The 15,329-nt window shown below is 51.5% G+C and overlaps 1 protein-coding gene across 8 annotated transcripts in view; it reads left to right on the top strand.

Annotated features, from left to right (window-relative positions):
• DLGAP4 (DLG associated protein 4) overlaps positions 1 to 15,329 on the top strand; it is a gene marked incomplete at its 5' end in the record, with an annotated part of 84,638 nt that overhangs the window by 21,578 nt on the left and 47,731 nt on the right. The window contains one exon of one of the 8 annotated variants that reach the window (XM_080813082.1): positions 14,224 to 14,337. The exons of 5 other annotated variants lie outside the window; for them this stretch is intronic. Of the gene's footprint in view, positions 1 to 2,498; positions 2,617 to 8,629; positions 8,963 to 14,223; positions 14,338 to 15,329 lie in introns of those variants that run through there. 2 more of the 8 variants (XM_080813083.1, XM_080813081.1) reach the window with 2 other exon arrangements.

Genomic DNA, 15,329 nt, shown 5'->3' with positions numbered 1-15,329 from the left:
GTTTGAGGGTGGGTCCTGCGTGGCCAGTGCCACTTGGGAATAAGGTCGGTCACTTTGTGGTTGTGAACCTTGCCTGCTTTTCCTGCTTCCCTGTAGGGTGGGGGACAAAGGCCCCGACTGGGAGAGGCTCCACAGATGGGGGCGGGCAGGGGGGGAGGTGTCTGCTGTCAGGGAGCCTAGGATGTCCTAGAGCTGAAGCAGGAGATCAGCTGTTGTAGCACCCTTGTCTTACTGATGAGGCCCAGAGAGGCCAGGGACTCCTGGTCCTGTTCCATGGCACTGCCTGTGAGGAAGTCATGGTCAGGCTAGTGTCACTTCCCACTGGTGTATAATGACAATTTCCAATGTCCATTGACCTTTTACTATGGGTCCTGTGCTGGACACACTACTCGGACTACATGCATTGGGGAGGAAGAAGGGCTTGGTCCTTGGCCTGGAAGTAGGGGTTTGGGATTCTGGTCCCCACATCTTACCCACTTTCAGGGAGGCTACTTTCTCTTGGGCTTCAGCTTCCCTATCTGTAAAATGGGAATAAGAGTCTTTGTTATAAAACTGGTTCTGAAATCATAGAATCCCTAAAGAAATTCTGTGAGACAGAATGCCAGGGTTCTATTCCTGGCTATGCTAAGATGCAATGTGACTTCAGACAAGTGTCCCCCTCTCTCTGTATTTTTCTTTCTGCAAAATGAAGGAGCTGGATAGCGTGGTCTCTTAGGTGCTTCCAGCTCTGACATTTCAGGATTTTTTTTTTTTTAAGATTTTATTTATTTATTTGACAAAGAGAGAGAGAGATCACAAGTAGGTAGAGAGGCAGGCAGAAAGAGAGGGGAAAGCAGGCTCCCCGCTGAGCAGAGAGCCCAATGCTGGGCTCGATCCCAGGACCCTGAGATCATGACCTGAGCTGAAGGCAAAGGCTTAACCCACTGAGCCACCCAGGTGCCCTGACATTTCAGGATTCTAAGGTAACTCGGAGGCCACCTATTTGTACCTACATCTCATCTTACCTGTTGAAGGTATGCTTGATTGCAGAACGAGAGGAAGATTGTGTTGAATGCTGCAGGATGTGTGCTGATCATGTGTTGTGGGGTTTCAGAGGAGGGAGAGAAATCCTGTGTGGGCTGAAGGTTCAGAAAAGCTTCCAGGGGGAGGCAGTGCTGGAGTTGGGCCTCTATACCAGGCATGTTCTGCCTCTAAAATAAACTGTTACAGGTAGTAGAATTAATGTGGTATTGAGAGCCATAAACAGCTGGTTTTAATTGGTCTCCATCATTCATTCCATGTGTGATCTTGGGCAAGTTACTTTGGGCTTCAAGTTTCCTCATCTGGACTCAAGATAATATATTTACACTACAGAATTGTGCTGAGGATTAAGTGAGATTATATATTCTAAAAATGCCAAGTACACAGTAGGCACTTAATAAATATGAACTTTCATCTCCCAGGGATATCTGGATCACTTTCTTTGTGGGAACAAGGTAGACCCAGCTTCTCCCCGCCTTCCCCCCTCTACTGACGCCTTCCCCCCTCTACTGACCGGCTGGGGGAGGTTCAGGTAACAAGGAAAGCACCTGACTGTTGTAGTAAACACTGAGAGTAATCCTCTAATCTCCCCCACTTGCTCTGTGAGCCATTGTGTAGTCTGTCAGGCGCTTTCCTGGCCATTGTTCCTCAGAACAGTCCTGGGAGGAAATCAGAAACCACTGGAGTTCTCTCTGCTTCACAGGTGAAATGGAGAGTAGGGGGCCCAGAGAGGCCCAAGGACCCGTTCAGGGTCCCATAGCATGCCAGTGTCAGGGTGGGCTGGAGCCCAGACCTCTTGGCTTCTTCTCCCACGGCCCACAGCTTTGCTCCAGATGTATTGCTTCTGTCTGGTAGCCTGCCCCTCAGGCCTCCTTCTCTGGGTCTGGCATCTGTTCTGCAAAGGAGGGTTTGCTTGACATTTCCTCAGCCTCTGAGCTCATCCCAAACCTCAACGGGACTAGCTTGAGGCTGGGCGGGGACTGAGTCACCACCTTCCCTGGCTTTTTCATCTTGAGCAGCAGCCAGACACACACAGAGGGCCAGAGACCTGCTGGTTGTAGGACAGCAGCATGGCAGGCTTTCCTCTCTGAAGCTCAGATTGGTTCTAGAATGGCTCTCCCTGGGCTTTTAGGGAGAGGCTGCAGTGGTGGCTCCCCAGGGAGCGGGAAGCATGAGCAACACTGAGCAGCTGTTGTCTGGCCTTTCGAGCTCCAAACCTTTATTTGTGCTGTACCCTCCCCTGTGGTATTTTCTCTACCCCTGAAGGCCCGCATTGTCGAATGCCACCACCTCCTCCAGGAAGTCTCTGATTGCCGGCTCTCTGGAGTCAAACAGACTGAATTCTGTCCCAGGTCCACACTTGCTGAAAAGTAGTCACTTCCCCTTTTGGTGCCTCAGTTTCCTAATATATATAAAAAACTCAGGTTGCTTATCTTTATAAAGCTTAGGTTCCCAGGCTCCATCCCCGGAGAGTCTCCTTTGGCAGGTCCGGGGGCAGGAATCAACTTTACAAGTTCAGCCCTCTGGAGGAGTCTGATGCGGAGATCCTGTGGGCTGCATGCACCCTGGGAAAAGCTGAACTGAGAGTTTTCCTGGGTTTGTATCACAGCTTGGCTCGTCCCCACTGCATGACCTTGGATTGATCGACTTTCTGCACCTCCATTTTCTTTTGTCTTGTTGGGATGGAAATCCCTTCCTCCCAGGTTGCCATGAGGGTGAGAACTCATGTAGTAAAGGCCCCTCAAGAAATGGAAACCTTTGTGCTCTGCTACCATTTACCAGGTGTCAGGGACTGTGCCGGGTGGTTTATAGCATTATCTGACTGTGTTACTGCAGCAATCCCACGATGCAGATACCGGTATTTCCTCCCATTTTACAGATGAGGAAACTGGCTCCTCCTCATCTTTGATTTGGGCAGAGTTGGTTGTTTCCAGAAGCAAGGTACCCTTCCCTTGCTCAGCCCTGGCAGCAGACACTGTCGGACCTGGCCAGGGTGAGGGCTGTGGAATTGAACACCTGGGCAGGAATGCAATCCAGTCGTCAACAGGAATTTAATGAGGTTGATGAGGTGTGCGGGCTGAGTGCCTCTCAGATTCCCAGGTTTCCCAGTCCTGGCTGTGGCTGCTTCCTCTCCCTCAGGTTGTACTGGAATCAGCCGGTTCCTCCCCCATCCACTCCTGGGAAGGAAGGCTAAAACAAATAATATCTGTATTCTTCAGCTGAAAGATTAATGTTTCTTGTTTCACAGTGAGGAAGCAGGCACAGGTAAGGGGAAGGACAGGGACATGCCTAGGATCCCAAACCAAGGCCATGCTAGGGCTGGGCAAGAACCGTAGCCCTGTCTGCCCACCTAGGTCTCCATTCCTCTGTATCACGGGCCTGGGCCGGCCGGTGGAAAGGGGGAACACAGGTTTGGTTTTGGGAAGTTTCCTCACCGCGCAAGAGCAGGAGAAGTGGTCCTAAGTGTCTGGAGCTAGGGTTGGCTCAGCCTCCAGCCAGATGGGCTTGGAAAGCGCTTTCTGAGGCCTGCGCTCCCAGCCCTGGGCCAGGCTCTGAGAGGATGGGAAAGAACAGACAGGGCCTCTGCTCCTGGGAACTTATGGTCTGACAAGGGAGACAAGGCCTACAATTATGAGAGACTGTGTGACAGTCTGTAATTAAGCGTCTGCTGAGGAAAAGCATTGTTTGAGAAGGAAGAAGTGAGTGTGTGCCAGAGGAAACAAGAGCCCTTTTGAGGGGGGCTGGATTTGCAGAGACAGAGGGTGGGGCTGACATTCTAGGGAATGGTTTGTGCAAAGGCAGGGGTGTGGAGGCTGGAAGGTAAGCATGTATTTAGGGAAACAGTGAGTGGACTGGTTTTGCTGATACATCAGGACTCTGGATGAAAAATCTGGGAGGGGCCAGGAAGTTGTAGGCAGCATTGAACATCAGTGGAGAAGCAGAGGCTTTGGGGAGCCATGGACGGTTTTAGAGGAGGGGTAGCCCAAGTGGAGAATTTTCTTTTCAAGAAGGTAAATCAGGCTGGGTGAATTGGAATGAATAAAAATGATGACAGGGAGGAAGCTTCGCAAGCATCCAGATGAAAGAAGAGGGTGAGGTGTGGGTGGAGCCAGGAAAAGACAGTTGGGGTAGCAGAGGGTGCTGTGTCCCTCAGAGAGCCCATTCAGGGACTTACGGGCCAGAGGGAAAGATGTTGGGTGTTGCTGCTTTGGGGGAGGAAATAACAGTCTAAGCAAATTGCTTGTACACCTACTGTATGCCAGGCTCTCTGCCAGGGCCTCCGTGGATGCTGTCAGAAATCCTTACACCAAGCCAGAGGCAAGTGTACCCTTTTACAGATAAGGAAAATGTGGCTCAGACTCAGGGCTGGCTGACTGCAAATCCTGACTCTTCCCACAGTTCAGCTCTGGTTTTTGGAAAGGAAACTCTTATTATTAGGGTCCCAGGAATAATCTGAGCCTTCTTGCCCCTTGAATTGGGGGCACACAAATACTTCCCCTAAAGCCTACAAGCCTTTACTTTCTAAAGATCTGGAAAGTTGGGACTGGGTGTCTGTTTAGACTTTCTTCAAGGTAGGAGAGTCAGGGAAGCAAGGGGCCTTCACATCTTCAGTTTCGCTTGCCAGGCTGTGAGCAGCCTTCAGAGTCAGACCTCATACGTGTCTAGTCCAATGGTGGGCACATCCTGACTAGGTCCATTGGGATTCTCAGCCAGCTGCCACCAGAGAGGGTGTTCCTTTGCCCAGCCAGAGGAATCTGCCACCCACAAAGGCAAGAAGGGACTCGTCCCAGGTTGCTCTTGGCACTAGAGAGCCAGGTGATGGTGGCCAGTTCCCATTTCCTGGGCTGCAGCCAGGGGTACCTCCTGGGCAGAGAGAAGGGAAAGGGAACCAACCGGTCCTTACTGAGTGGCTTCCATGGGAGGCCACAAGGGTTGGTCGCAGTGTGTAGGTAGGAAACAGATGGCTTGGCCAGTCATGCTCCTCTGTGTGTCCCCCTGAGCGGGGCCTTGGGTCATGAGGCAGAGCCATCACATGGCAGGCACAGCCTCTGAACTCTGCTCACCCCCCCACCCCTCCTTTGCCTCCAGTAAACACCCCCCAGGATCCATATGCCAGTCTACTTGGGCAGATGTTCTCTGAGGCCAACCGTATGCAAGATAGGATTGTAACAGCACCCCTCTTTTTCATACCAAAATCTAGACCGAGCTTTGAATGAGGGATTTTTGTGCTCCTTTCAAACAGACACAGCCTGAGAAAATACTATTCAGACATTGAAACAGTGGAGTAGAGTGGCCTGTACTGTTCCTTTCAAGTGTAATCATTCATTTGAGTAATTCTTTACCATTTGGCCTGTGCTTTCTCAGAAATTTGACCATTCCCACATATATTCATTTTTCTATCTTATTTTCAGCATCTTGGTTCTGAATCCTTACTATTTGTTTAGCCTGTTTTTGATTTGCAAAGCACTTTCATCCACCTCATCCCAGTAGATCTTCTACAACCCTAGGAGGTCATTACTATGCTTGTCCTCCTTGTTTTGCAGAAAATGACTTGACCAGGGTCACTCTGGGGTTCACGGGCTGAGCTGCTTGTTTATTCAACAAATACTGAAGCGCCTGCTGAGGGCCAGGCGGTGAGCTGGCATTGCAGTGGCAAGCAGAGCAGGCTAGAGACGGGGTCACTCACCCCAGTGTTCACAGCATCCGTGAGGCCTAGTCAGGACCTCCCCTGGCACTCCTGACCTGCACGCTGGGCCCTTTCCTCCGCAGACCCCTGTAGTTTGAGCCTGTGGCTTAGAGCTAGACTATTGTAGCCCGTGAGCCCTTGGCCTAGAGCATCGTGGTAAAGCTAGCCAAGGCGACAGTTTCTGCAAACTGAACTTCAGAAGTGACAAAAGAGGCCTTCAGTAATGACTTAATTATTAAAAAGAAGGTGAGGAAGGGCATCTCAGCAGAAGGCCATCTGCTCCTCCTCTCTGGAGGGGTTGGAAGGGTGGTGGGGGGAAAGTCACCTGAGGGTTGCTATGCCTAAGATCCTGGCCTGAATTTTGTCTGTCCTCCAAATATTTGATTACACTCTGCACAGGTGTGGAGCTCTGTGGCCGTGTGCTGAGCTGGGGGCCCTCCGTTGCCTCCTTTAATATTAAATGAGGTGAAATAAAGGCAGATCCTAGGATTTCTGGCCCAGCCCCCCTAGGTCCCATGAGTGGGAACCAAGTGTAAGAGAGGTAGGGACTTGCCAACATCTCCTACTGAAAGAAACAATCCTTCCTCTTCCCCTGTCTTACCAGCCTGGTGTCGTTTCCTCACTGCTCCCTGTAGGAACTCTCAGCTGAACCTGCTCCACATTCAGAGCCCTCTTCAGGGTCTCTTCTATACCTTAAGGCCAAGTTTTTCCTGAGTCTTCCTTGACATTTCCCCCCCTGCCCAGAGCCCTGTAGTGTCCAGGCTGCCTCTGTCTCCTCTCAGAGGTTGGCCACCTGTTCTAGAAGGTGAGAGCGGCAGCCTTTGAGGAGACTTCAAAATCCAGATGCCTGGGCCCTTCCCCCAGGGCCTTTGATCCCTGAGCCATAGAGAGAGGTTTCTGTGGGTAAGCATTTTGCTGGAGTTATTTTTGTGTATAGAAATTATGTTTTTATTGAAAAAGCAATACATATATCTGTTTAAACACTTCAAACTCCGTAGAAAAAAGTTCCCAGTGGAAAATGTGTGTCTCTCCCACCCTCTATTCCTAGAAAATCAGTGTGAACAATCTTGATGTGTCTTCCAGAAATACTCTTCATATGCGGGCAGCTGTGTCAATAACATCCTTTTTTATTGCACATACAGTGGCATATTCTGTCCCTGCAGCCTACTGTTCTGTACTTTGTCTTTTTTTTTGTTTGTTTAAGATTTTATTTATTTATTTGACAGAGATCACAAGTAGGCAGAGAGGCAGTCAGAGAGAGAGGGGGAAGCAGGCTCCCCGCTGAGCAGAGAGCCCGATGCGGGCCTCGATCCCAGGACCCTGAGATCATGATCAGAGCCGAAGGCAGAGGTTTAACCCACTGAGCCACCCAGGCACCCCTACCTTGTCTTCTTTACGCAAGTCTGTCTCTGTTGTGGATGGACAGGTCCATGGCCCCCTTTTCCATGACTGTGTGACAGCCGCGCTGACGGATGGACCACCAGGTGTCTGCTTGTCCTCTGCTGGAGGGCATTTCCGTTGTTTCCAGTCTCGCCGCTGTGAGCAGTGCTGCAGCGCGCACCCTTCCCCACGTATGTGTATGTGGGTGTGCCTGCATGAAATCGTCACAAAGAGTCTGTGCACCTAACATTTTGTGAGATATTTCGAATTGCCTTCTTTTGCATCCCGAAAATGGGTCTTTTTAAAAAAGTACCCTGCCTTCCCTAGATCCAAGTTCATTTCCTTAGTTAAGAACGGACTATTCTATTTCAGCCCAGACAAGGGAAGGGGGTCGGCCAGTGTCCCTCAGCAGTTCTCAGCCAATGAGGTATTTCCAGAGTAAGGTGCAGATGAGAGGAATTGAGGAATGAAGGGAAGAAGTGGTCTAGAGGGGACTGTTACAGGTACCTGGGGACCTGTTGATGACTTGGTCTCCAGGGAGAAGCATATTGCCCCCACTCCCCCACCCCCGCCCACACTGCATCCTCCCTCCGGCTTGGGCTGCACCTGCTTGGCAGCTGCTGGGCCAGCAAACTCATTCATTCAGCAAATACTTACGGAGCTCCGGAATCCCATGCAGGTGGGGCCATTGTGTCCCTGCCCTTCTCTGAGCCTCAGTTTGTTTGTTTGTTTTTTTCATCTGAAAAGTGGAGAGGTTCATCCATGCCTTTCTAAAGTCGTCAGGCTAGTGGGAAGATTTGGTAAGCCAGCCAGTGGAGAACCCCCATAAAATAGATTATAGTGGTCTTAGCTCGACATTGTGCCAGGCACCCTGGAGTTGTGGAGTCTGATGTTTGTTCCAGTCCTGGGTGGGCTGCTGTCAGTCTTAGCAGATGGCCTGGGCTGCCATCAGATTAGGAGTTTGGGGGGCAGCTGTTGGTGAGTGTCTCCACTTGCCATGCCAGGATAGTCAGACTCATGCCTAAGATGCATTTGCTCTGCCCTGGCGTGCTGGAACTCTCCAGGGCCTGCTCAGGATGAAGGTATTCAGATGATAGGCGAGGAAGAGGTAGGCAAGGAAGGTCCCCACACCGAGGCCAGTTTTGTCTCCTCCAGGCCAACAGGAAGGTCCTTTAGTGTCCCCTACGGGGCATTTCTACAGCTCCCTTTCAGCCTTCAGCAATGGTAGGGATGAGGAAGGAGAAGTTCTGTAACTTTTCTAGTTCAAGTTGACTAGTTTAAAATCATGAGCCTAGTTCCTCCCTCCCGTTTTATCAATGGGAAAACTAAGGCCTGGAGTTGGGGGCCTCCTCCTAGGTGAGGGGGCAGTCTTATTACTGGAATTAGAAGCCAGGGGTTCAGCCCTCCTAGGCCTTACCTCTCCCCATCTTTCCCACATCGTCTCAGTCTTTAGTTTCACTTTGGGGTTAAAAACCAAAGTGAAAGAGAAAGGCAAAGCCGGAAGCAGCTGCTTCAGACCCAGCCCAGGCTGGGATTGGCCCTGGGGTACCCAGGCCAAGCTGGCCTCCCCAGAGGAGGGAGGCCTCTTCTCCCTCTTGGTCTGAAGCCCCGGGAGAGGCAGGAGCCAGTAGGGCCCCTCGGGATAGGCGCCAGGCTACAGACAGGCGGTGGCGTTTTGGCCTGCCTCTGTCTGGGAGACGGCCAGTCAGACGGGTTCCCTGGTGAAAGTCAGCCTTACCCGGGTGTGGCCACAGGTGAGGAGCCTTTTAAACTCCCGTCCTTCCGGGGCAAGGCTGAGCTGGGCCTGTGCTGGCCTCCGGAATAAATCCTGGCTTCCCAAAACCAGCTTTCACAGAACAGTTCCACTCCCTGAAGGTAAGAGCTAGGGCCCTGTCTCCACTGTGAAGACTTTTAAACTTTCGGTCACCGGTGGGTGGGCACTTACCTCAACTCCTGGTGGTTTCTTAAGGACCCAGGCAACCTGAAAGCCTTTCTTGCCCTTGGTTCCAGTCCCAGTCCCCAAAACTTGGAGAGGACAGGGATTGGGGGAGCAGGAGGCACAGCTTCTTCCTGAGTTTTAGGTAACCTCAGGCAAGACCCTCTCCAGCTCTGGGCTTCGGATTCCCCGTTGGTTTCTTGGCAGGAGGAGTTCTTTCTAGCTCTGCTGCTCAGTTCAGTCAATTTTGGTGCCTTGGAAGCTAGCGAGTGCTTCACACCTGATTTGGTTGGCCTGTGTATGTCAAAGATTAGCTGTTATCTAACTCGCTGAGGTCTTGAGCTCCTGTTTCTCTGTGCTTTTTCTAAGAAAATTCTCAGCCTTGCCAAAGCAGATACAGTATCAATTTTGTTGTTTCAACAAATACAGTTTCTGTGTACCTCTCCTGTCTGCACAATCACAAGATCCCCAGACACAGAGCCATTTTGGTTCATGGCTGCTCCCTGAGGGGCCCACGCTGCGCCCAGGCTGGGTGATCGACCGGGCGGCCCTCGGTAAAGGACTGCACTGACGATCCACACCTGGCCATGTCGCCTCTGTGGAAGGCAGAAAGCTGGCATGGATAAGGCCCAGCTGGAAGGCTGAGCTAGGACGGGGGGAGGAGCCCACACCCCGGAGGTCTCATAGACCCGTGATCAGGAGCTTAGCTCTGATATCGTGTTGCTGGGGTTTAGGTCCTATGCCACCACCTAGAGCTGTGAGACCTCGAGCAAGTTCTTTAACCTCTCCAGGCCTCAGTTTCTCCATTTGCAAAATAGAGATAATATTACTGACATTAGTTTCAGTGTGAGGACAAGAGAAAAATGTGTGTAATGCACTGAGCCCAGTATCTGGTACAGAGGAACCACTGAAAAAATGTTAGCTGCTGCTTTTATATCCTAGGGGAGAGCGAAGACTCGAAATAGCTAAAGACTGTCCATGTCCCATGCCTGGAGAGTTGTAGGTGGACTGGATGGGGTGTTTGGATGGACATCGAGTTATTGTTTGCCAAGTACAGGGCTCTGATGGGGACTCTGGCTGAATCAAGGCAGGCTTTCGAGAGGAGGTGGCCTTCAAAACCTCAGAAGCTGGGTAGGATCCAGGTGGACAGAGATTTTGAGGGGAAGACACCCTCACCGCCTGGGATATGGGCGTGTCCTGGGTAGTGAAGAAGAAGGTGCTGTGGTTGGGACAGGGATGGCAAGGGTTGGCTGCCCAGGGGCCAAGAGAGCCGAGATCAAGCCAGAATGCCTGCCAAGGACCATTAGAGTCCCTCGGGCTCTCATGCCAGAGCTTGTCTCTGGAGGGTCATCACTCCTGCTGCCCATTATTGAGTGTGCTGTGAATAGATTGTGAATAGATTGTGAATTCCAGGCTCTCCTCGAACTTTCTTGACTTCCCTGTCTTCCTACACTTCATGACATGATATTGCCCTGCACTGGGGTGTGGTAGCCATCTGGAGGTGCCTTCCTGCCTGCCTGGGGGCAGTTGTGGGCCAGGGTGGGGGAGGAGGAGCGGGGCTTGCCTGACAGCACCCTCGAAAGCCTGCTGCCTCCTCCTCTGCTCCTGCTGCCCCGAGGGCACGCAGAGCAGCCCATGGGAACGTGGGGGGAGGGGGGTTTGGGTTCATCCAAGCTGGTTCCGACCTCCAAACAGCCATCACCTCTCTTTCCAAAGGGTCAGCCATTCCTGTGCTCAGCCAGGTGCTGAGCCAAGGGAGGGGCGGGAACAAGACACACTTGGTCGCTTTCCTCAAGGAGCTTCCATCCAGCTTGGAGTCCCCATCCCAGCAGGTGACAAATAAACAAGATACTGTCTGCTTGCGACAGAGCCCTGAAGGAAACAAATAGATGCTGAGAGGGCCGTATTCAGAGAGGATGGGGATGGCATGTCTGGAAGGTGAGGTGGCCAGTGGGAAAGAGGCAGCCAGGGGCAGTGTGGGAAACGCAGGGGGGGTCAGGACCCTCAGGTGGAAAGTGTTTAGCAGGGGTGCCTGCTTGGCTCAGTTATTAAATGTCTGCCTTCAGCTGAGGTCATGATCCCAGGGTCCTGGGATTGAGCCCCACATTGGGCTCCCTGCTCAGCAGGGAGTCTGCTGCTCCTTCTCCCTCTGCCCTGCCCCCCACCCCCGCTAGTGCCCGTGCTTGCGCTCTTGTGTGCGCGCATGTGCGTTCTCTCTCTAATAAATAAAATAAGAAGAAAGTGTTTAGCATATTGAGGGAACAAAGAGAGGTTCTGTTGTATCGTTCTGTCGAGTGGTCTGAAAGGTCAGGCAGGGCCTCGTCATCTCAGCGACCTTGTTCGCTCTGAAGCAGACAACTCTGCTTGCCCTGTAGAAGCCAGAGGTGTCAGTGGGTTAAGAGGTGTTTTTGCTTTTGTTTTAAAAATTAACATCAGAACTCCCAAATGCTTACCTTCTGATTGGTTTTCATCCTGGTCCTAAGTCATCAAGAAAAGGCTTCTTCAGCACTCCCTATTTACTGCTCACGTCCTCTCACACACTGCCTCACAGTTCACAAAGCTTTGTTGCTTCTGTTGGCAGTTTGCAGGTTGCAGTTACTATTGCTGTTTTTAGACGTGATGGAACAGGGAGGTTGAGTGACTTGCCCAAAGTCACACAGCTTAATCAAGATTCAAAGTCTCGGTTCACTGTTCTCTTCCGCCACACTACTGTGTAGGAAGGCCAAAGCAGAAGTTTCTCTTTCTTTTGAGCAAGGGTGCAGTTCTAAAATGATCACAGTTTAAAAAGTGTTGGTATAGAATGATATACTAGTAATTGTGTCCAGGCAATGAGATTAGAATGACCCCTGCCTCCATTTTCTACAGTTATTTCTTTTTTGGTTTAAACTTTGTATTTCCACACACTCTCCCATCCACCTCATTTCCAAGGTTCTGAGACCAGTACATCCATGACTGTCATCAAGGACCTCTGATCTTCCTAATTTTCTATTTGAATTTTGTCTTCTGATTTCTCTTTCTTGAATGTCAGAAAAGAGATTGCAGGCAGATTTTAGATCAGCCCCTGCTCACAAACGTGTTTAACTCAAAGCAGAAATTTTTAAGATTCATGCTTACAGTAGTTTTAAATATTTTATTCTGTACCTTTTGGATTTGGGTTGTAAAACAGCAGTTTGATAATTGGGCTCATTTGTAAGGAATCCCTTAGGAGACTCCTCACTAGCCCCCCCGTTCTTAAGAGATTTGGGATAAAATGCACGTAACAACAGTTTACCGTCTTACCTGTTTTGAAGTGTACAGTTCAGCGGCAGAAAGTACCCTCACGTTGTTGCCCCACCTCCATCCCCAGAACTCTTTCCGTCTTGCAAAACTGAAACTCTTCACCCATTAAACAGTAGCTCCGCATTCTGCACCACCCCCCCAAGCCCTTGGCAACCACCATTCTACTTTGTCTCTTGGATTCAGCTCCTCCAGGTGCCTCATTCACAAGCCCATCTTAGAAGGATGTATTTGAAAAGGGGGTTATATGATATCTCTGAACAATGAAGTCTTTGGGTGGGGATTAATTCTCCCAGTTAAAGCACACTACCACTCACAGCTTCGTGTGACCGCGTTCCAGCAGAGTTAACAGACTGATCACCTCCTGAGAGGCCCTCGGTGGCTGCATGGAGCCTGGCCACAGCCCCCGCTGTGAAGGCGGAATAAGAGGTTGGGGAAGTAATCATAGGACCCAGACACAGTTCCTCAATTAGCTGCTTACCTGCTGTGGGATTTGAGCCAAGTCCCTCCACCTCTCTGAGCCTCGTCTTCCTCCTCTGAGAAATGGGACAATATCTCCTATCATGTGAACATCCCAAAATCAGTGAGGTAGATAGTGGACTTCCCTTGGCAGTCTTGAGGATCCTAGCGCAGTGTTTGATTGTGATTAAATGCAAGGGAACTGGAACTTCTGATCCCCATGGTACAGAAGCAGTAGAGACTTAGAAGTGGCATGACTGGCCTGAGGCCACTCGGCACTTGGCATTGACCCTGCGCTGAAACCCAGCCACCCTCGCTCACAAGCTGCAGCTACTGCAGGCTCCTCGTCGGTCATTCTTTTGTTGGGCAGGAGACCGTGAAACAGAGTTGCTTTCCCATCTTATGGGTTTAAAACATTGCCCAAGAAACTCTCTTATTGGCGGGCCTGCAGAGGAGGACGAGGGGTGAAGGTTTTGGTGGGGAGTCAAGGAGAGGGATTCTGCATCATGGGAATAGAGTCCTACAGCACGTCTGTGGTGATTGTCTCATCCAGGGACCACACAAACCTTGCACTTCGCCGTTACTCCCCATACTAGGCCCATGGCAAACCACACCAGTCAGTCACAGCACTCCCGCTGCGCCCAGACATAGCTCCAGGATCCTTCCTTTTTTTTTTTTTTTTTAAGATTTTATTTATTTATTTGGCAGCGATCACAAGTAGGCAGGGAGGCAGGCAAAGAGAGAGAGGAGGAAGCAGGCTCCCTGCTGAGCAGAGATCCTAATGCAGGGTTGGATCCCTGGACCCTGGGATCATGACCTGAGCTGAAGGCAGAGGCTTTAACCCACTGAGCCACCCAGGCGCCCACCAGGATCCTTCTTAACACAGGCACGTCCTCCTGGCCACCCAGAAGTAGCACACCTGTGCAACCGGTGCCACCTCCACCCCGTCCATAGTCTCCAGCTTTCATACATGGGGGGCAGTGCTGGGAGGGGAAGGGACTGTTTCAAGGGCAGGTGATGTCACAGGTCTCTTTGTGAGAGCGGAAAAGGGTCCTTGGGCAGGACAGCCCAAAGTCTGGGCAGGTGTGATGACTATGCTTGCAAGAACATCGCAGCACAACAGCTCCCAGAGGGGTAGAAGTTGTCGAGGTAAAGTCCACTTTCTTCAGGTGCTCTCTGGGGTGCTGGCTTGGGCTAGAGGTCTTCGTGAGGGTGTGCTCTCCACCAGCAGGAGGAGACCAAACTTGTCTTTCTGCAGTGGCTTCTAAGCCTTGAAGGAATGCGTGTGCGGTGGTGTTCGTCGGTGAGCTTGTATTTTTACTACTTGTGAGACTGGATGCTGGGAAGGTCGGGTTTTGGAGATTGAAACCTATAGGGTCTGCGCTCACTTACCACATAGAACGTGACTTGCTGTGTGACGCTGAGCAAGTCCCTCAACCTCTCTGAGCCTCCGTTTCCTCAGCAGCACGCGGGGAGATGGTGAAAACATCTCCTGAGGGAATCAAATATAAGACGCAGGTGTAATGACCTCGGACAGTGACTGGGCCACTGCAGATTCCTGAGCAGACACTGAACACTGGTAATTATGACCGTTAGCCGCTAATCACCCACTTTGTACCCTGCGCCATTGTGGGGGCGGGTGGGGAGGTTGGTGACCTTCACTTGGGTAGGTGTTCTTTCAGAGAGATCTCCCCAAATGTCACCATATTGGGCTTTCAGGGGTGGCTGGGAAAAAAATTGATCCGGGATAGGTCCGGGGGCGTGAGGAAGTAGCCTGTAGTCACGACTTGTCCCAGCGTCTCTGTCTTCCGCTTGCCAAGTCAGTTCCTACAGACTCTTTTCTACTTGCTGCATCCTCACGGGCTTCTTCCGGGGGAAGGCCCTGTAGGCCTATACCTCTTTCGGGGTAAAGGCAGAAGCTGGGTCGTATCTCCTAAATGTCAGCAGACATTTGCCTGGGTGCCTCTTCGGGGCTGGAGACAGGATTACAGGGACGGAAACCACATAGTCACTGCCTTCAGGGGCCTCAGGGTCTAAAGGGAGAAGTAGGAAAGCAAACAGGTCCATAAAACAGTGCGATGGCAAGGGCCCGGAGCATGGCTAATCATGGGGTGTTGACCCAGCGAGGGAGCTGGTCAGAGAAGGCTTCTTGGAGGGAGTCCTGCCGGAACTGGGATCTGAAGGAGGAGGCGGAATTAGGGAGGGGGTAGGACGTTGCAGGCAGGGAGCAGCCTGTGCAGAGGCCTGAAGCTGAGAATGTGATGTGTTGGCATGAAGAAGGTACTGGGGAGAGGGGGGAGTTTGGCGAGGCAGGTGCACCATTGGTCACCAATCAAAACTATCAGACAGTGAGACAGTGATACATGTGAGGCATGGAGGAGGTAGATAGCTGTGGGTCCTCATGCAGGGCGCTGACCCCACCTGCCCCAGCCCCTGGCCTGCGGAGGGCATCGACAGGGCTGGGATGGGGCAGCGGCTGCATGGGAGCCCGCCAGGCCCTTTCCTACCTGTCTTCGGCAGACACAGCGGTCCTAGGGCAGGGAGCAGGGCGAGCGGCTATTGTTGGCCTGT

Source organism: Martes martes, assembly GCF_963455335.1.
Source record: "Martes martes genome assembly, chromosome: 9".
NCBI classification, from domain to species: Eukaryota; Metazoa; Chordata; class Mammalia; order Carnivora; family Mustelidae; genus Martes; species Martes martes.
This window is presented reverse-complemented; position numbering and strand designations above follow the sequence as displayed.